Consider the following 21,065-nt stretch of genomic DNA (forward strand, 5'->3'; position numbering starts at 1 on the left):
AAAGAAGGAGAGAAAGGGAGAGAGAGCTCGTGCATCCACTGGTTCACTCCCCACATGGCTGCAACAGTCAGATCTGAGCCAGGCTGATACCAGAAGACAGGAACTCCATCTGGTCTTCCACGTGCGTGGCAAGGGATCCAGCACCTGGGCCATCTTCTGCTGCCCTCCCAGGTGCATTGGCAGGGAGCTAGATAAGAAGCAGAAGGGCCGGGACTCTGATATGGGATGCTGTTGTCACAAGTGGTGGCTTAACCTACTACACCACGATACTGCCCCCCAGGTGTGTTTTCAATGGGCTTAGGACATCTATTGTTGGAAGCTCTGACCTAGCAAATTCAGCTGCTAGAGGTGCTTCTCAGCAGGTGAGAAGCAAGACAGTTTCGTTTATAGGAAGCATAACTCAAACATGAATAAAGATGATGCCAAGGTCCTAGTTCCCAATGCTCCTAAAGTTTTGTCTTCAATGGAATCGCACTACTGGGTATTGATCAGATCAGCACTTGCCAGTGGCAGCTCAGGACATTCACCCAAACGCTGAAAAACCTTTCACAGAGTGTCTTAGGATCAGTGTCATGGAAACAAATAAGAACAAATCAAATCAGAGAGAAGGGTTTATGATGGAAAGGAAACAGCTCCCCGCCCCCCTCCACCCCCCCAGTCCTGGCCTCTTTCTCCAGAGCCGAGGCTTTTAAACATTTCCATTTTTAGTCCCCGTCCCTAGCTCCACATAGCATGATGTCCACCTTCACTTCCTGATTCATCTGAGCAATGTTTGTCAATGACTTCATGCCTACGCCTCTCCTCCTTCCTTTCGCTTGTGGCTCTTGAGTTATTTGCTTCTAAGACTTGAAATGCTGGTAGACCTGTGTCCTTGGCTGTCCAGGCAGTGCACACCGTGTCCTTGGCCGTGGAGATTGCTGAACCCTGGGCATGCCATTAAGAATCCCTCCCCAGGGGCTTTTGTTGCGAACACTGCTCTGTTTTCTTCTGGGATTACAGATAAGAAGGAAATGTAAGGTTGGCTCCAGCAGGGTTTCTCCAGGCCCCTGCTGTGGGGAGAGATCTGGCCTGAAAAACCAGTCCAGGAGCTAACAGAGAGAGGAGGGAGAGCAAGTGGTGGTGATGAGACTGCTGGGTCCACTACTCCTGAAGTCTAGATTGTGCCCTTAAAAATTTATTTATTTATTTATGTGGAAGGCAGCACAGGGGAGAGAGAGAGAGGGATCTTTCGTCCATTGACTACCTCCACAGATGGCTGCAACAGCCAGATCTGGGCCAGGTTGTAGCCAGGAGCTAGGAGCTTCACCCTGGTCTCCCACATGGGTGGCAGGGGCCCACATACTTGGTCTGTCTTCCACTTCTTTCCCGGGTGCATTAGCAGGAAGCTGGATCAGAAGGCAAGCAGCTGGGACTCAATCCAGTGCTCCATTATGGGATGCCAGCCTCGCAAGCAGTGGCTTGACCTCTGTGCCACCACACCTCTTGCCTGGCTGGACTGCTCACAGTTATAGGAGCCTGAAATATCATCCTTAACGCTAATGGATTGTGTGAGCTCGTGGACTGGGCCAGGGCAAAATGTGGCATAGTGGGCACCTGACCCCAGGGAAGACAGGAGTTAACACCCATGCTGTCTGCAGTAGCTTTCTCTCCCTCCCTTCCTCCTTCCTTCCCTCCCTCCCTCCCTCCCTCTCTCTCTCTCTCTCTCTCTCTCTCTTAAATATTTGTTCTTTTTGAAAGACAGAGCCTCAAACACACACACACACACACACGTACACGCACACACACACATCCCCCACTCCCAAAATAGTCACAATGGCCAGAACTGAGCTATCTGAAGCCAGGAGCCAGGAGCCTCTTCCAGGTCTCCCACGTGGGTGCAGGGACCCAAACACCCAAGCCATTCTCCACTGCCCTCCCAGGTGCACCAGCATGGAGCTGGCTTGGAAGTGGAGCAGCCAGGACCCAAACTGGCGCCGATATGGGATGCTGGCCCTGTAGGCAGTGGCCTCACCATCTATGTCACAGTGCCTGCCCCAGTAGCTTTCTTTTACTGTGACAACAAATTAACAAAACTTGCCTCCTAAACCCTCATGGATCCTATAGTTCTGGAGCTCAGAAGTCTGAAATGGGCCCCAAGGGGCTAATATCCAAGTGCTGGAGGGACTTAGCCTTCTTCTTTGGAGACCCTCGTAGGGAGGATCCCTGGCCTTTTCCAGCTTCTAGAGGCTGCCCAGGTTCCTGGCTGGTACCTTCTGATCCCCTACCCTCACAGAGAGCAGCAGCGGGCGTCACGCCCTCCTGACTGCCTCAGTAGCCTCCCTCTTCCTCCGAGGGCAGCTTGGGATGACACTGGGTCCGGCTCCCCGACCCGGGATAATCGTTGTTTCAAGCTCATTAGCAACCCTGAATTTCTTCTGCTGCCCCTGGCTTCCTATTCCCAGGTCCCGGGCATGGGGACAAGCACCGTTCCCTTCACATTTCACATCCAGTCCCACGTCTCGGCTTCTCAGCTGTAGCTTGCCTTGAGAAAATGTGACCGGCTTATTGGAGTGGGATTGGAATGGATGGAGAACGAGCTGGACCTGTTTTAAGAGCTTCAGCACACGCGTAAGCATACGTCAGGAAGTCCATGGTAAAATGGAGCAAAAGGTAAATTTATTTTGGCACAACAATTGCTTAGAAGCTATGCATAGCTTTTTCCTAATATGCCTTCTCTATGAACTCTTTTTGGAGACCCATCACATGCAGTGTACATGGACCTCCAGCTTCTCATACCCAAAGAAACTTTATTTTTTGAGCTCCATTTTCTCTGAACTTTTTTTTAAAGATTTTATTTAGTTATTTGAGAAGTAGAGCTATAGACGGTAAGAGGGAGAGACAGAGAGAAAGGTCTTCCATCCGCTGGTTCACTCCCCAAATGGCCGGAGCTGTGCTGATCCGAAGCTAAGAGACAGGAGCTTCCTCCTGGTCTCCCACTCGGGTGCAGGGGCCCAAGTGTTTGGGCCATCCTCTGCTGCTTTCCCAGGCCATAGAAGAGACCTGGACTGGAAGTGGAGCTGCCGGGACCCGAACCAGCACCCATGTGGGATGCCGGCACTGCAGGCAGTGGTTTTACCTGCTATGCCACAGTGCTGGCCCCTGCACTTATTTTTATTTCGTGGGTATTTCTTGGAACTTGTTCTTCAAGTTTCCTGCACATGCGGTAAAATTCCCTTCTCTAGGGGTGGGCGTGGACAGTTCTGTGAGCTGGAGACTCCATACCTGGGACCATGGTTACTTCACCCAGAACTCCCCTGGTCCTGCCCTCCATCCACAGCTCCTCCTCCTGCAACCCAGCCCCTAGAGTTTTGCTATTTTTTAACATCTCGCAAATGGAATCATAAGAATGAGAAGGACTGCAAGAAGGTTGTGGAAATAGCATTACAATATAAGTTTATTTTGTGCAAAAGATTTCAAAATCCGTGCATGCAGATGGGCTTCAGATAGTTCGTGGAAAATGCTCCAAAGTAAACTTTCTCTTGTAATTTTATTTTCTCGCGAACTTTGCTCTTAGACTGCATTTCTTTTGCCCGACATACTGCCCTTGGCTTTCCTCTGTGTCGTTCCACGTGTCAGTCGCACGCCCCTGTGGCTGCTGAGCGGTGTTCCAGATGCAGCTTCGCTTATCCGTTCCGCTGGTGCTTGGGGCAAGGATAAACAATGCGCTCTGAACATCTCCACACAGGTTTTCAAGTAAACGCAGGGCTTGCCTCTTGGTGACTGCCCGGGACGGGCGTTTCTGGGTCCTATGGCAAGTGTCTGTTGAGTTTATGAGACGCTAACTATGCAACAATGTACAAACCCTACAAGCGGCACAAGCCATCTCTGAAAAGTTCGTGGAAATGCCTATGCTGGAAAAACTACGTGTGCATGCAAAAAAACATTTTTAGACCAAAATCAGTTTATCTTTTAATTCCATTTTTTTTTCCCATGAACTTTTGGAAATAACCCTCATAGGTATGAGTGCTCCAGTTGTTCCACATCCTCACTGGCACAGTTGAATCTTAAAATTTCAGCTGTGGCCGCGCTGTTCCAAAGGCAGGAGCCAGGTACTTATCCTGGTCTCCCATGAGGTGCAGGGCCCAAGAACTTCGGCCATCCTCCACTGCACTCCCTGGCCACAGCAGAGAGCTGGCCTGGAAGAGGGGCAACCGGGACAGGATCGGTGCCCCGACTGGGACTAGAACCCGGTGTGCCGGCGCCACAAGGCGGAGGATTAGCCTGTTGAGCCACGGCACTGGCCGGTAGTTTCTTATATGGGTGGGGGGAGTCTTCAAAAAGTTAACAGAAAACGCACATTACCCTTTAATTCCATTTCCCGCAAACTTTTGGAAATGCCTGCTATATTCTGGGTAAGTCCTCTGTCAAATATGTAGCTTGCAAATCCTTTTCCCCCAGTATATAGCATGTCCTTTCAATATTTTAGCTGTGCCTTTCATAGAGAAAAGAATTAAAGAAGAGTTTTAAAAATTGTGTGTATTTGAGACACAGTGACAACTCTCATCTCCTGGGTCATTGCCCTCCCCTGCCCCTCAGTGCCCACAGCAGCCCCGGGCATAGCTCTGAGTGGGAAGCTGGGAGCTGGCAACCTAATTCAGGTCTCCCACGGGGGCTGCAGGGAGCCAATCACTGGAGCTGTCACCGTTGCCTTCCACACCTGCGCTGGCTGGAGGGTGGAGTCTGGAGCCCGGAATCGCACTCAGGCTCTCTGGTATGCGGTGTGGGTGTCTGAACAGGATGAGGGCTGCTCCAAGAGAAAAATACGCTAATTTGCATGAAGTGCAAGTCATCAATTTTTCTTTTTTTGGATTGTGCTTTGGGTACTACAGCTAAGAACTATTTGCCCCATCCAAGATCACAGGATTTTTGCCTATGGCTTATTCCCAGAGGTTTTGAAAGTTTTGTTTGTTTTATATTTAAGCCTATGCTGTATTTCGAGCTCGTTTTAAATGCGGTGAGAGGTTTAAGTTGGAGTTCTTTTGTTTTTCCTTTAGTGATTCGGCTTTTCCAACACTGTTTTTTGTAATGCCTATCTTTGCTCCATTGAATTCTTGCAGGAACTTTGGCAACATTTAACTGAAAATACTTGCACTTCTTCCATTTTAGTTTTTTTCTGCCCACTATCCCACTGTGGGTTTTGCCAGGGAGCCATCCAATTTCCCGTGAGTTTGGGAGGGGACACACAACAGCAAGGCTGCCAGTTGGTCGTGGTGGAGGTGCTGGGTGGTCGCGCTCTACCTGGCCCTCCTCTCATGCTCACCTGTTGGGAGCAGGGTCTGAGCAGGGAGAGGGTGAGACTAGTGGAAGAGGCGGGGGGTCCCGTGTGGGCTAGAGCCCCAGCCTTCTGGACTTAACTGTCGAAGGAAGGAGTCTCGGGGCTGAGCACCCAATGCCCCTTCCCCCACCCTGACCTTCTCCCAACTCCACTCTGGTGGGCTGATGGGCAGGACTTGCCCTTTGCAAAATAATGACCATGGAGAAGTCAGATTTTAGGAGACCCTAGAAAACACTCATTCCTTACTTTGCAAAAAAAAAAAAAAAAAAAAAAATCCAGAGAGGGTCATGGTCACACAGCCAGCCTGGAGCAGAGTTTCCTAAAGGGTCCCTTGATGCTGTATCCATTGCTGTGGTTAGATTCCCCCGCTCCTAGGGAACCTACAGGGACCAAAGAAGCCCGAACATTGGTGGTGTTACGTAGCGGAAGATGGAAGACGGCTGTGAGCCGCATGCGGCCAGGGCGCCGCCCACTAATGGCGTCACGTGCACACCAGCACGTGCCTTGCCTCTGGCCAGCCAAGGGCAGCTGTCCCCTCCCCTTTTGTTGCCTGGTCGGGGGCGTGATGTCTGAGCTGCACTGCTGAGCCCAGGACCTACCGAGGTTTGCTAGCTGACCACACTGAAGCTGAGATGCTTTCTCCAAGAACACTCTATACACCTGGCGGGGGTGGGAGGAGGGCAGGTCTAGAGGGAGCCAGCTTTCACCTCCCCATGCTCACTGCGTGACCCTGCATGTGTGCGTGTGTGCATGGGAACACACCCCCCCTGATGTCTCAGACTTGTAGGGACGCTGTGAACATAATGCTGGCTGCCCCCCTTTCTCTCTTGCTTGGGCAGGAACAAAGCATTCCTCCCTGCCCACGGCCATGGAGGGCTTCCTGAGCAGTGCGCAGTCTTTAATCACATTGGAGAGGACAAGATGGTCCATGCCTCAGGAATCTGCTTCGCTGCTAACTCAATTCTGCAGCTGGGTCCCATTTGTAAGCAGTGATGGCACACCCCACGGAAACCCAGAATCCGATTAGGGCCGGCTGCATCATTTCTCATCTCTCACGTGGCCGTCTATGCCTCTCCCACATCCCTCTTTCCTGGCCGGAGGCTCCGTGAGCTCTGCAAACTTCCCACAGGGACCAGGGATGCGCTCCTGATTCCCACAGCAGGTGCCGAACTCAAAGCTCAGGGAGACAGGCTTTTCGTGACCTCAGATGGCACCTAGGCTGGAGGGCCCTGGGGATTTTCAGAGCTCACCTAGCCCAGAACCATCCGGGGAGAGGCTACCTGGAGTCTTTCCTGGTTGGTGCCGAGTAGACACTGTGAGAGAATCAGACATCAGGATTTCAACAGCACACAAAGCTGACTTCAAAGAGGCTTTTCAGCTTCACTTATTTAAGAATGCCAAGTGTGCTATCAGATGAGGGTCATATTGCTTGGCATCAGACCCCAAGCCTAGAAGTTTCTGGATTGTTCTGGAATGCACTTGGGTTTCCAAAATTTTAGGACTATTGAGGGTTTTTTTTTTCCCCCTTAGAAATCTCTGATGGATTGCATTTGTTCCACAGTTCAGCTTTCGCAACTTTTTTTTTCTTTTAAGATTTTGGTTTTTTATTTGAGAGGTAGAGTTACTGAGAGAGGGAGAAGGAGAGGTCTTCCATCTACTGGTTCACTTCCTAAATGGCTGCAATGGCCAGAGCTGAGCTTATCTGAAGCCAGGAGTCAGGAGCTTCTTTTAGGTCTCTCATGCTGGTGCAGGGACCCAAGCACTTGAGCCATCTTCTACTGCTTTCCCAGGCCATAGTAGAGAGCTGGATCGGAAGAGGAGCATCCGGGACCTGAACCTGTGCCATAGTGCCAGCCCCCAGCCTTCCCATCTTATGAACTATTTAGATGAAAGACAGCAAATATCTCCCAGCTTGCACACCAACAGATTGCTGATGACTGCTTTAAAAACTGGGCCTGACAGAACGACTATCCAATCATTTAAATTAATATGTAGCTTTACGCTAGATTGCTTCTCAGTAACCCTTATGTTCCAGCCAAACTCCCAACTGAAGCAATTTTGAAAACCTTAGAATTTCACAGATTTTAAGGAAGGAGTCTAAGCTCTTAAGTGGGCTGAGAGGGAAGGAATGGCAATTCAACTGGCAAAGACATCTGTGGCTACAGGCAGGGTGAGAGGTGGCAGTGTGCTGTGTGAACTAGACCACCCTAATCTCTGAATGATATGATATATATGATATGATATATGCAGGCAACAGAATAGAATAGAAGGAAAACAAATGATGAGGGTCAAAATTCAAAATTACTTTCCTGAAATAAAGGAAGACTTGAGTTTACTGACTGAAAGGTAAATTGGTACAGAAAGGTCAACCCTGAAGCCTGTCCTAATAAAATGAACGTGTGACTTCCAAGGGGAAGGATCCTAAGGATATTCCACACCGCAACGGCAGCCGTCCCCAGAGCAATCACGTGCCAATCCAGACCAAGAGAAACCCTGCAGAATGGCAGAGTAAGGGCTTCTGAAGTCTGTCGTCTTACCAGCAGGGACAACCCTGGCAAATAGTGTTGAAATCAACTTTTTCTCAGTGCTTTCGAAAGGAAACAAGGCTTTCAACAATCCAAGTAGCAGTTGTTGGAGGAAAACCACTGAATCCCAGTAAGAATAGGGTGTTCTTTGGTGTTTTCGCTTGCACAGCAGACTGGAACGTGAAAGGCCTTGCAGCCATGGCTGCTGGGAGAACCAGCAGCCTGGCAGCCAGCATAGGTTTGACGTCTCCAAAAATCTCCATTGTCCAGACATCTGTCACCATTGGATCCGTCTGACAGCTCCCTGGAAAAGCTCCATGCTTAAGGATTATCTTTATTTGACTTGGTTCTGAGTTTAGTCTGTGTGGACAATCCTATCGCGAGGCATTTGCCAAAACTCCTGACCAGAGGTAGTTAAACATTGCAGCCAGCTGAGACGGCAGGACCAGCTGGGGCTCACCGAGGCGGATCGAAACACCCGAAGGAGAAAACTGGACAGTGAGAAGTGCATAGGAGCCTAGGAAAAGCTGTCTTATTCTTGGGCAGCTGGCAAGTCAGGTGCATGAACAGCACTGATCAAATGCCCAAGAAAGACCTGACACGGGCTTAGTCTCTCACTGACTTTGAAACTCTGTGTAGCAGGAAGCGACCCCTGGGCTGGGCTGTGAGGTGCTTGTTGGGGCACTGAGGTAACAGCCCAACGCGCACACAAAGCTTCCCAGCAGAGGCAGGGAGACGCCAGGTGCAAGGAATTCAAAGAATTCCTCCGTGCACTTGTTTGCTGCCCACTGAATTAGCTGAGGAGAGATTTTCACAGCTGCGCTTGGCCAAGAGTGCACAGTGGATCATTAGCTCAGGAGAAGTCGCCAAGTACGTAAACAGCAGCAGCACAAACAGCAAGCCCTGGAGAGGCGGGCGCCGCGCTTCTTTAGAGATGCCTCCTTATTTTATTTGAAACTCCAGTTTTCAGCGGAAAATTATGAGGAATGCATGGCAACAGGAAAATACGGCTGCTTCACAGGAAAGATCAGCCGAGAGGAGCTGGGACCCAGCACAGCAAGACCTCAGCTCGACTCTCATAGACACGTTCAAAGGACTAAAGGGAAACGCATGTATAGAAGTAAGGGCTAGCGATGATGTCTCTCCACATAGGGAACGTCAATAAAAAGAAATTATAACAACAGGGAAACAAACTGAATTCTAGGGTTGAAAAGCGCAGCTGAGATTAAACTGGAGGGAGTCACTTGAAGATTTGAGCAGGCGGAAGAAAGATTCAATGAACTGAAAACAGGGCAACCAGAAGTAGACAGTCGGAGGAGCAGAAAGGAAGAAGATGGAGAAAAAGGGGGCCGGCGTTGTGGAGCAGTGGGTTACGCCACCGCCTGTGATGCCAGCATCCCATAGCACAGTCCCAGCCCCCACACTTCTGGTCGAGCTCCCTGCTAGTGCACCCGGCAAGGCAGTGGAGGATGGTCCAAGTGCTTGGGTCCCTGCCACCCACATGGGAGACCTGAGTGGAGTTCCAGGCTCCTGGTTTGGGTCTAGCCCAGACCCAGCTGGTGAGGCTACATGGTGAGAGAACCAGTTGCTGGAATCTCTCTCTCTCTCTCTGGATTTCTCTGTCTTGCACTCTCTATTCTCTGCCTTTCAAATAAATAAGCTAAAAAGATTAAAAATATTTAAAAATAAACAAATAAGTAAATAAAATGGAAGAAAACAAGAATAGAACTTCAGTGGTCTGTGGGACATCAACAAACATTCCAATGCTTGCATGTTGGGAATCCCAGGAAAGGAGAGTAGAGGGGTAGGAAGAATCCTTGAAGACATACCTTGTCATAAGTGCCCCACATTTGATGGAAAAGGTTAATTTACATACTTATGACACTCAGTGAACTCCAGTTTTAACCAAACTAAATTTAGGCTTAGGAAGCCTCCATACCACTTATGTAATACATTGTAATCTAACTTGGAACACAGAAAAACTGAAATCCTAACTTAGAAATTTGCTTTTGTAGCAAATAGCTGATTCTCTCAGCCAATCACAGTAGCCTGACTTCAGCCCATCACATGTGCTGACTGTACAAATCAGATTCAAACCAGGCAAACACCAGGCTTGAAGCCTGTGGAGTGGTCTCTGTCTCACTTCCATTTCGTACGCATCACTCCTGTTTCTTCTGTCTGTTAGTGGTATTCAGGAGTGGGGCTGGTGCTGTGATGTAGCAAGCAAAGTGACCGCCTGCAGTGCTGGCATCTTGGCAGCTCCACTTCCGATCCAGCTCTCTGCTATGTCCTTGGAAAGCAGTAGAAGATGGCCCAAGTCCTTGGATCCCTGCACCCACATGGGAGACCTGGAAGAAGCTCCTGGCTCCTGACTTTGGATCAGCCCAGCTCTGGCCGTTGCAGCCATTTGGGGAGTGAACCAGTGGATGGAAGACTCTCCCCCTCTGGCTCTGCCTCTCTCTAATTCTGCTTTTCAAGTACATAAATAAACCTAAAAAAAAGTGCTATTCAGGCACATGGCCTCCCTGGAGTCCTCTGAGTTTGTGCTACTTCTGAAGGCTGACTGATTTGCACATTGTTCCTTGCTCAATGAAATGCTGTAAAATTCACCTTGTTAGGGCAGGTGTTTGGCATAGCAGTCAAGATGTTGGGTCAAGTTCCAGCTCCACTCTTGGTGCCAGCTTCCTGCTACTGTGCGCCCTGGAGTAGTTGGGTCCCTGCCACCATGTGAGAGAGCTGGGTTGAGTTTCTGGCTCCAGGCTTTGTCCTGGCTCAGACCTGGCTGTTGTGGGGAGTGAACCAGTGGATGGGAGCTCTGTCTGTCTCTATGCTTCTCAAAAATAAACAAGTAAAAATTTTAAAAGTAACTTAATTTATTTTAAGTTCCTCTTTTATCAGATCAGTGTCAGAAGTGGGGTCCAAAGTAGAGCTTCCAGTGACCCCCCTGGGAGCATAAAGGGACCAAGAGAGGTACTTGTGTCCCTTGCTCTCAGCCACTGGGAATCCTGGGCAGTTTTCTCCCAGACTCTGAAGCCCTACAGGTTTGTGTTTTGAGCTCTCTGAGTTTGATCTGGACTGAGTTCAAAAGTTGGCTTTGGAATCGTGAATAATGTCCATGAAGATTTTCCAACTACATTATTTGTGGTTTGTGTTCCGACAGTTTCAGGTAGGACCCAACTTTCTTCCACCCCTTGGAGGCCACAGGAGAGGAGTTTCTGGCCCCTCTGAGGTCCCTCGGCCTCCTCACTAAGCCCCAGGTGAGTTCTTCTAGGATGGGACTCTTCGCATTGCAGTGAAGCCCTTGACCTTCCCCGGTTGGCCTTGGAGTCTGATTTTGCACTATGCGAGGGTGCCTGACCTTGAGGTGGGCACCCAGGGTCTGTGGGTGCTGCTACAGAGCCTGGGATGGCCTGGGGCCTGGGAGGACTGATGAGTTCACTGGCAAAACTGGAACCCGATCCAGACGCAGATTCACACTGGTGTCAATGCTGAACCGAATCAGACTCAACTAAGAGGCCTCAAGTGTCTGACGGGGTTAGACAGAAACTGCAGCTGGGTTCAGGGCTGCATTGTGGTACCGGAGACAGCTGCCCAGAGACTTCTCTTTGCACAAAAGGAGTTCAGACGTGAGGCAGAGGGCAATGGGTTCATGAAGAGGATACATCTGGTAGACCAGGCGGGCAGCTCAGGGGCGAACCGAACGTCCAGCCTGCATACAGAGTGGTGTTCTTATGGGTATGGGTATGGTTACCCCATCCCCCAGGCCAGTTTCTCCTCCCTCTTCCCTCTTCTGGGAACTGGCTTGATGGAGGGCTTCCTGGGGATGGAGTTCCTGAAAATCCTCCCAGGACCTCATCAGCACAGTGTTCTTGGACCTCCTGATGTACATGGGGGAAGATGCCCCTGGGAATCGGCTGCCCCCAGAGAGAGACCGGGATCCACTAAGAGGTGACTGAACAAGAGCAGTGCTTTAGAGGTGTACCTGCTGGCCTGCTGACAAGGCTTCTTCCCAGTTCCCATGGCACAAGCATGCCCATTTTCTTCCACCCCGCATACCCACATGGGCTAACATCTTCCTGCTACCTAACAAGTGCATCATCACGGTTCAAGGAGCCTGGGAGCCCACCTTGTGGGACCACAGCTAATTGTATGTATCGACATTTAGGAGGCTGGAGCATGTATTTTGGAAGAAAGCTTCGTGTCCCTAGAAATAACTCAAATTGAAGTGGTTACAGTGGTGGGAGGTTTTCATTAGGGATAAAAAGCTTTTTTTTTTTTTTTTTTTTTTAAAGCATTGGAAAAGCAGCAATCAGACCTATTCTCTGTATGTGGAGGCATCTAAAAGATTATATGCATCAAAATTTCCTTCCCCTGAAAATACTTTGCAGAAGGCAGAAGGAAAGCTGTGCAGCAAGGAGGGTCGTGGCCAAAGCAGGCTTTCTCCTGGTGAAACTAGCCAACTACTCCTCTCTTTGTATTTTTATCTCCATGCTCGGAGCTCACTAACCTTCTTGCTCAACCACCTTTTCATCTCGGGATGATACAAGAGGGGAAGTTAGTAGGGACTGGATTTTTTCTCCCAAGCTCCACTTGCTTTGGAAATCTATTAAATTCCAGTCAAACTCAGCATCTTCCGGTGAGGGACCAATGTCCTGTAAAATTCTCCCCTTTTTCTTCATCTAAAACTCTGTAGCTCACTCAGCCCTGCCCCTCTCCCAGGGCTCGGTGAAGCCCAGAACTATGTGAGTATGGCATTGGAATCAGTGGCCCCCGTGTTTATTTACAAGAGACTCAAGTGGATAATGCTGAATGAACACTTTCTGTTGCTGGGCTTCATGCCAAAAAGGCTCAGAAGGAAAATATCAGGCAGGGAGGTGCAGTTACAACCACCTGCACAGCTCTGCTGGTCATGCTTTTTTTTTTTTTTTTTTTTTCCAAAGGTTTATTTATTTGAGAGGCAGAGTTACAGACAGAGAGAGGAAGAGAGAGAGAAGGAGGTCTTCCATCCACTGGTTCACTCCCCAAATGGCCACAACGGCCAGAGCTGGGCTGATCTGAAGCCTGGAGCTAAGAGCTTCCTCCCTGTCTCCCATGTGGGTTGCAGGGGCCCAAGCACTTGGGCCATCTTCCACTGCTTTCCCAGGCCACAGCAGAGAGCTGGATTGGAAGTGGAGCATCCAGGACTTGAACCAGCACCTATATGGGATGCCAGCGCTGCAGGCAGAGGTTTAACCTACTACGCCACAGCGCTGGCCCCATCACACTGTCTTAACTTAAACATCCCCTCCTTCCTTGGTTTGGACAAACAGTGGTACACAGATGTGAAGTTCCAGCTCTGTACTTCTGAGATGTCACTTTTCTATCTTGTTCTGCCTCAGTCATCCCTTTGGAAATGCGAATTCAGTTTTTAAATTTTGGGTGGTTATTAAATGGAATCTACCAAAGATTGTTTGGGCCAGAGGGACCCCTTCTAACCCCCAAGTCTTGCAGGCCCCAAACCAGCTCACTCTATTTGCTCCAGTTACAAAGTTAGAAGGAGAAAAAAATCACAATGAGCAACCTAGCTAACAGTTGCATAGGGAAGTCACCAGGGAGATCAATTAAAAATAAAAATAGAAAGAAAAGAACAAGTGTCTCCCGACTCAACCCACTGTTGGAATGAGATAAAAGTTTATAGATGGACTTGTTGTAGGTTCAAAGTTCTTTCTCAGTAACAGAAGTTTTAAAGTCATGTCAACTCAGAGGTACTCATGAACTGTCTGAGTCTTCCTAAGGTTGAGATACTGCTGAATGTAGGTTTAGAATATATATATGGGACAAGTGCTGTAGCATAGTGGGGAAAGCCACCAGCATCCCATATGGGTGCCGGTTCAAGTCCCAGCTGCTCCACTTTCGATCCAGCTCTCTGCTATGGCCTGAGAAAGCAATAGAAGATGGCTCAAGTCCTTGGGCCCCTGCTCCCACGTGGGAGACCCGGAAGAAGCTCCTGGCTCCTGGCTTCGGATCGGCCCAGCTCCATCTATTGCAGCCATCTGGGGAGCGAACCAGCAGATGGAAGACCTCTCTGTCTCTCTCTCTCTCTGCCTCTCCTCTCTCTGTGTGTAACTCTGACTTTCAAATAAATAAATAGATAAATTAAAAAAAAAAAAAGTAGGATGATTGTCTCACCCAAAGTTTTGGGGAAGAAGAATCTTGTGAAAGGAATTTTACATGTTATCAAGCTGACTATAATTAGCCAGAAATTACTTAGAACTTTTTCTAAAAATTGAACAATCATATAAAAAGTGACACTGGTCCAAGACTAAAATTTGACCCTCTCTGTTAAAATGGTAAGGCTCTCTTGGTCTATTCATCTGCTCTTAATAGGACATTGTCAATGCTTACCTTTTAGGTAACTGGCCTATAAAAATTCTATGTTTAATAAAGATGGTTTCCTAGGCATCCTGTTGCCTTCGTTAAGTCTTTAACTACTTAGGAAATCGAAGTCCCCTCTATTAAAAAGTGACGGTTTGCCTATAACTATGTGAGCTTCGGCCTCTGCCTTTGCAGTCTTCAGATCGGCACCAGTTAAGTGAATGACTACCAATTCCCATAGCCTGTGATGCTATTTTTTGGGTGTTGTAAACTTTCAATATTCTTGACAAATTTCCCCAAAGAAAATTCTAAAGCAAGTCTTTTTCTTGACCTCAAATTCTTTCTGGGATTTTTCCAGTTGGTCCCTTAGAAACTGACGGATACGTCTCTTACTCTGTGAAAGAAACATCAAACTGACCTGAATGATTTGATATGTTGGATCACATGGGGAACATTGTCCAATGAGAAGGGATGCCGTATCTTCTGTATGTTACATTAATGGGTATCTTATTGATAAGACTGTTTTAAAAATTATATGAGATTCCTAGAAATTGTTATGTTATCGGTCATAATTTTGGTTATTATGTTAAACTATTAGACATCACATTCTGTCTCTCTCTCTCACTGTCTATAACTCTACCTGTCAAATAAAAAAATATTAGACACCGCAGAAACGATCCAGTCTCCCTACCAATTGCTAGATATAATGATCCTTTATCAGATTTTTACCCATAGCCTTTTTGAGTCTTGTCCTCCACTAATTGCTTTGTTCTGCTGCTTTTTTTCCTGAAAGCTTTTTGCAAGCGACTATCACCCTCAAAGTCCCAGCAGGGGTTCAGGAATTCATGGAAGAACCTGATCTTTTCATTTTACTTTATCGTTAAAGCTTTGAAGCCCCCTCATCTGTCTCCAGTGAGACTTACGGAAAAGGTGGGGAAGACTCTGACAAGTACGGATTTCTGATAACCTTAAGACCACACCATAGGGCTGGATAAGGGTTCCCAGAGCTCTAAGGAAGAGACTGGCTGCTTTATGAAATTGCTCATCCAACAGCAAGAAGAACAAGAATTAATGAACTACCAAGGATACACTTTGGCAGATTTTCCTGCTAAGTCAGCCAGTACTGGAACTGTTAAGCAATGCAGTTTGAATGAACGCCATCATCCAAGTCCAAATACTTATGATAACCTACTTAGTTATCAGTGCCAGGCACTTGAATTGGAGAAACAAAATTGGCACTTAAAAAGACATAAATCCAGCATCACGCACGGACTCATGGAGGCCTTGGATGGTCCCTGGTGAGAGCTTCCTTTATTAAAACCTCTGCACTCCGGGGCAGTGTCATGATGTAGTTGCTTAAGCATGTGGCGCCGGCATCCCTAATGGGTACCAGTTTGAGTCCCGGCTGCTCCCCTTCTGATCCAGCTCCCTGCTGATGGCCTGGGGAAAGCAGTGGAAGATGGCCCAAGTCCCTGAGCCCCGGCACCCGCATGGGAGACCTGGAAGAAGCTCGTGGCTCCTGGCTTTGGATCAGCCCGGCTCTGGCCATTGTGACCATTTAGGGAGTGAACCAGCAGATGGAAAACCTCTCTGTCTGTCTCTCCCTCTCACTGTAACTCTGCCTCTAAAGTAAATAAATAAAATATTAAAAATAAAACCCTCTACATCCTGACTCACCATGGAAGAGAAAAAAATCTAAATTATGCAAAAAAGTAATTGGTCTGGTGACAGTTCTAAAATTGCTAAAATGGTTTATGAGCAATATTTGGTTAGTGAAACCCATCATCCTAGGAAGACAAACTCCAGGCGTGGGGCTGGCATCGGGGCATAGCAAGTTAAACTGGTATTCTATATCAGAGTGCAAGTTCAAGTCCCAGTTACTCCACTTCAACTCCAGCCCCCTGGGAAATTTATGGATGATGGTCCAAGTGCTTGGGCCCCTGCCACCCGCATAGGAGATCCAAATGGAGTTCTTGGCTCCTTGTTTTGGCCTGGTCTGGCCCAACCCCAGCTGTTGTGGCCGTACAGGGAGTGAACCATACTGTGTCACTCCTCAATACAGTCCTTCTGATAAACAGCAGGCCAAGGACACTTTGTGCTAGGGGAGGACAGACAACAGGCTGGGTTCTGCCTGTGTGTTGTGGAGGATCAGTGTCTCTGGCCATGCTCTGGTCTCTTGGTTCTGCAGGCAGGGAACATGGGTTCTGAGTCTTATTTAAAGCTATAGGTCTTCCTCCTTTGGTTATGTGACTTGTAACTGCTGTATCTGCTATCCACAAAGTCAATCCAGTTGGGGCTAGTTCTTGCAGTTACAAATCCCTCCTTCTGCTATGTATTTCTTACTCTTGAGTCGATAAGGCAAGGACGGTTCTGGCTACTAGGGAGCCCAGGTCTCAGTTTGAAGAATATCAGAGCAATACCAGATAGAACAAGAAGGAAAAATTGCGACCTCAAACAAAGAAAATATCCGGCATCCTGAGGAAGCCAACTAAAAAGAGCATGGAGCTGATTAAACCCTGGTTCTTGGGGCCACGTGGCTTCTGTTTGTTGAAATGTAAAGAAAGAATTGAAGATTCAAAAACACTTCCTAAGAGATCAACTTTTCCAGAAAACCGTAGCTACTCAATGCATTGCATTTATTGTGTTAAAACGTGCATGAAACACAAATACAAAAATCATGAAACCAGCCATCATTCTTCAACACACTGAGCAAAGATAAAGTGGTTCCTTAGGCACTTTAGGACGGGCTCTTTACTTAAAGCATCATCAAGGAAAAGGGCACAAATGGACGAGTGTGTTCACTTACACACACTCAACTGAGCCTTCGGCACCAGGAATCAGAGCTTCTTGTCATATAGCATTATCACTTATTACAAAAGTGCATAGTGGGGGCCGGCGCCGCGGCTCACTAGGCTAATCCTCCACCTTGCGGCGCCGGCACACTGGGTTCTAGTCCCGGTTGGGGTGCCGGATTCTGTCCCGGTTGCCCCTCTTCCAGGCCAGCTCTCTGCTATGGCCCGGGAAGGCAGTGGAGGATGGCCCAAGTACTTGGGCCCTGCACCTGCATGGGAGACCAGGAGAAACACCTGGCTCCTGGCTTCGGATCAGTGAGATGCGCCGGCTGCAGTGGCCATTGGAGGGTGAACCAACAGCAAAAAGGAAGACCTTTCTCTGTCTCTCTCTCTCTCACTATCCACTCTGCCTGTCAAAAAAAAAAAAAGTGCATAGTGGGGCCGGCGCTGTGGCGCAGTAGGTTAATCCAACCCCTGCGGCACCGACATTCTATATGGGCACCAGTTCAAGTCCCGGCTGCTCCACTTCCAATCCAGCTCTGCTGTGGCCTGGGAAAGCAGTGGAAGATGGCCCAAGTCCTTGGGCCCCTGCACCTATGTGGGAGACCCAGAAGAAGCTCCTGGCTCCTGGCTTTGGATTGGTGTAGCTCCGGCCATTGCAGCCATTTGGGGAGTGAACCAGCAATGGAAGACCTCTCTCTCTCTCTCTTTCTCTCTGTAACTCTACCTCTCAAATAATTAAAATCTTAAAGAAAAGGCATAGTGGTAAAGGACTAGAACCACCAGCATTGAAAAGCACCTTTGTCACCTAGGCAATAAAACCCTCTACAGCATGTCCTTCTGTCGTCCATCACCAAATACACTGGAAGCAACTTTGAAACGAAAAAAAGAAAACTGTTCAGAGAGATGCAAACGTTAGTGAGTGAGACTGCCCGGTGACCCTCAGGGGGACCCACCTCATCATCGCTGGCGCTGAAGAAAGTTGTGGAATTCTGTGCCGGGGACTTGAGGAAGTCATGAAGCTGACCCTCTTCCCTCCAGAGCTGGCTACGCCAGCGTTGCTCTGAACAATCGCGGGAGATGTGGCGCTCCAGACACCTGGCCCTGGGTGCAGCGGGGCCCGCGGCGAGGTGTGCGGAGCGGCTGAGTGCCCAGCATTGTCTTAGCTCCACTAACAGCGTATTCCCTACTCCCTGTTTTTCATCATCTGCCTGCTCCTCCAGAATGGAATCCACAGTCTTCTGGGCAGGAAGAGGAAGGAGCTGTTTTTGTCGGGTGATTAAGTCCCAGTCATAGGCAAACCACGGTTGTAGCTCTGCAGGAGTCTTTTTTTTTTTTTTTTTGACAGGCAGAGTGGACAGTGAGCAGTGAGAGAGAGACAGAGAGAAAGGTCTTCCTTTGCCGTTGGTTCACCCTCCAATGGCCGCTGCGGCCGGCGCACCACGCTGATCCGAAGCCAGGAGCCAAGTGCTTCCTCCCGGTCTCCCATGCGGGTGCAGGGCCCAAGCACTTGGGCCATCCTCCACTGCCTTCCTGGGCCACAACAGAGAGCTGGACTGGAAGAGGAGCAACCGGGACAGAATCCAGCGCCCCAACCAGGACTAGAACCCGGGGTGCCGGCACCACAGGCGGAGGATTAGCCTAGTGAGCCGCGGCGCCGGCTATGCAGGAGTCTTTACTAACTTCCGCTCTGTCTGTGCACGTGTCTCCATTTCCTTTCTTTTTTTTTTTTTTTTGTACTTTGTTTTTAAAGATTTATTTATTTATATGAAAGTCAGAGTTACACAGAGAGAGGAGAGAGAGAGAGAAAGAGAGAGAGAAAGAGAGAGAGAGAGGTCTTCCATCCGCTGGTTCACTCTCCAGATGGCTGCAATGGCCAGAGCTGTGCTGATCTGAAGCCAGGAGCCAGGAACTTCTTCCGGGTCTCCCACATGGGTGCAGGGGCCCAAGGACTTAGGCCATCTTACACTGCTTTCCCAGGCCACAGCAGAGAGCTGGGTCAGAAGTGGAGCAGCCGGGTCTCGAACTGGCAGCCACATGGGATGCCAGTGCTTCAGGCCAGGACGTTAACCCGCTGCGCACAGCACCGGCCCCATGTTTCTCCATTTTCAGTGGTGGAATCCAACTGTCTCACTGCTGCCGCCGCCAACTCTGCTCCCAGGTGGTCTCTCTGTATTCTTTTTTTCTTTCCTGGCTGCAATTTTCCTCTTGCAGACCATGTGTCTTCTTTCCTGGAGCTGCCCCTCGCCTCCTCCCCTCTGCACACCTGCTCCTGATTGGCTTCTGGAAGCACTCCCTGTGCCTGCAGATCGGTGGCCCCATGTCTGAGGGCTCTGCTGTCTGGAACCCGTGCATCCCAGCGTTTATTCCAACCACTGTAATGTAGGAAGTAGTTCACTTGTTTGTCCTTTATAGCAACCTTTCCATAGGTTGCTTCATAAAGAAGAGACCCACAAGAGCACAATCCTTGCTTAGCATCCTGGAATTCATGCTTTGGGTCCTGCTTGGGTGCCATTTATTTATTTGGGAGGTAGAGTTACAGACAGAGAGAGGGGGAGCCCTGTATCTTTCTCTCTAGAAAGATCCTGGGTGCCATTTATAAATGATTCGCTGCCTCATCCTTCTCTCACCATCCCGACTGCCACCCCCTACCCTCTACCCCAGCCCCAGATGGCTTCTTAGAAGGACCTAGCCCCATGATGGGTAGCACTAGAGTTGTGGACGCTGATACCGCTCGTCTGCCCGCTGTCAAGACAAGCAGGCCCAGGACCATTGTCCAAACCCACAAACAGAAATACATCCAAATGGAGCACACAAGATCCATGAAAGGTTTTGAAAATTTAGGTTTAGGGGCTGGCGCTGTGGGGTGGTGGGCTGGGCCTCTGCCTGCGGCACCAGAATTCCATATGGGCGCTGGTTCAAGTCCCGGTGCTCCACTTCCCATCTAGCTCTCTGCTATGGCCTGGGAAAGCAGTGGAGGAGGACCCAAGTGCTTAGGCCCCTGCACCCACCTGCCTGGGAGACCCGAGGGAGGTTCCCGTCTCCTGGCTTTGGATCCTCAGCTCTGGCCATTGCAGCAATCTGGGGAGTGAACCAGCAGATGAGAGACCTTTCTCTCTGTCTTTCCCTCTCTCTGTAACTCTACCTCTCAAATAAATAAAAAAGAAATTTTTAAAAAATTTAGGTTTTAGTAGGTTTTCGGTTTTGGCTATGGCTTGGGAGATTCTTATCAAAGAATTAGCTGTCATTGCTTGAGCACAGATAATAGTTAGACAAAGGCATCTTACCTAGCGGGCAAACTAGCTTACCCCAAAGTTACAAGGCAAGCAATGGTCCAACAAGTAGTCAGCCCTTACCTTATCTTATTGCTTTCCTTTCTAAGAGTAATGGGAGATCAGCTAAGTGCTCACGAGGGTAATTTCGCAGGGAGAAATCCTCAGTCGGATTCCACAGTCACCTGGGGTTTGGATGATTGGGTCCTTGTGCTCCTCTACCATTAACAGGTCTAGTTTTTCCTTAGGTGCAGTTACTCCAGGTGTAACTCTCTTTAGCTTTACTCATGAACGGGTCCCAGAAAGAACTTCACAGAGACATTGGCTTGTAGCTGACCTTTGGGGTGGCGACTTTTCCAAGTCTTGAGGAGTACCCAGTCTCCTGAGCTCAGGCACTGGAGGCAAACAGGAAATGGCTAGAGTCCTACTTACATTTGGCGAACGATATGGCACCCACAGATTATAAAGTGTTTAATTCTTTTATACCATGATCATTCTATAGATTATATTACTATTTCATCTTGAAGAAGGTCTCATAGGGGCTTAATTGGAGCTTACTTCTAGGGGTCACTCTCATTCTAAGGAACCTTGTCCCGTGTTGAGTTGGTTTCTTGACATATTTTGGTGATTATATTTCAAAAGGCGTGAGTCTTGTTTTCAAACTTGCCACTGGCCTGGGGCCTCCAAGAAGCATATAACTTTGAATGTCTTTCAAGAGCTTCAGTCACTTCTGGGCTACCTTTGGCTGTGAAGGCTCCTCCACTGTCACTGTGAATTGAAAATGGCTTCCAAAATTGGGGAGTGATTT

This window comes from Lepus europaeus, chromosome 17 (assembly GCF_033115175.1).
Source record: "Lepus europaeus isolate LE1 chromosome 17, mLepTim1.pri, whole genome shotgun sequence".
Taxonomy (NCBI): Eukaryota; Metazoa; Chordata; class Mammalia; order Lagomorpha; family Leporidae; genus Lepus; species Lepus europaeus.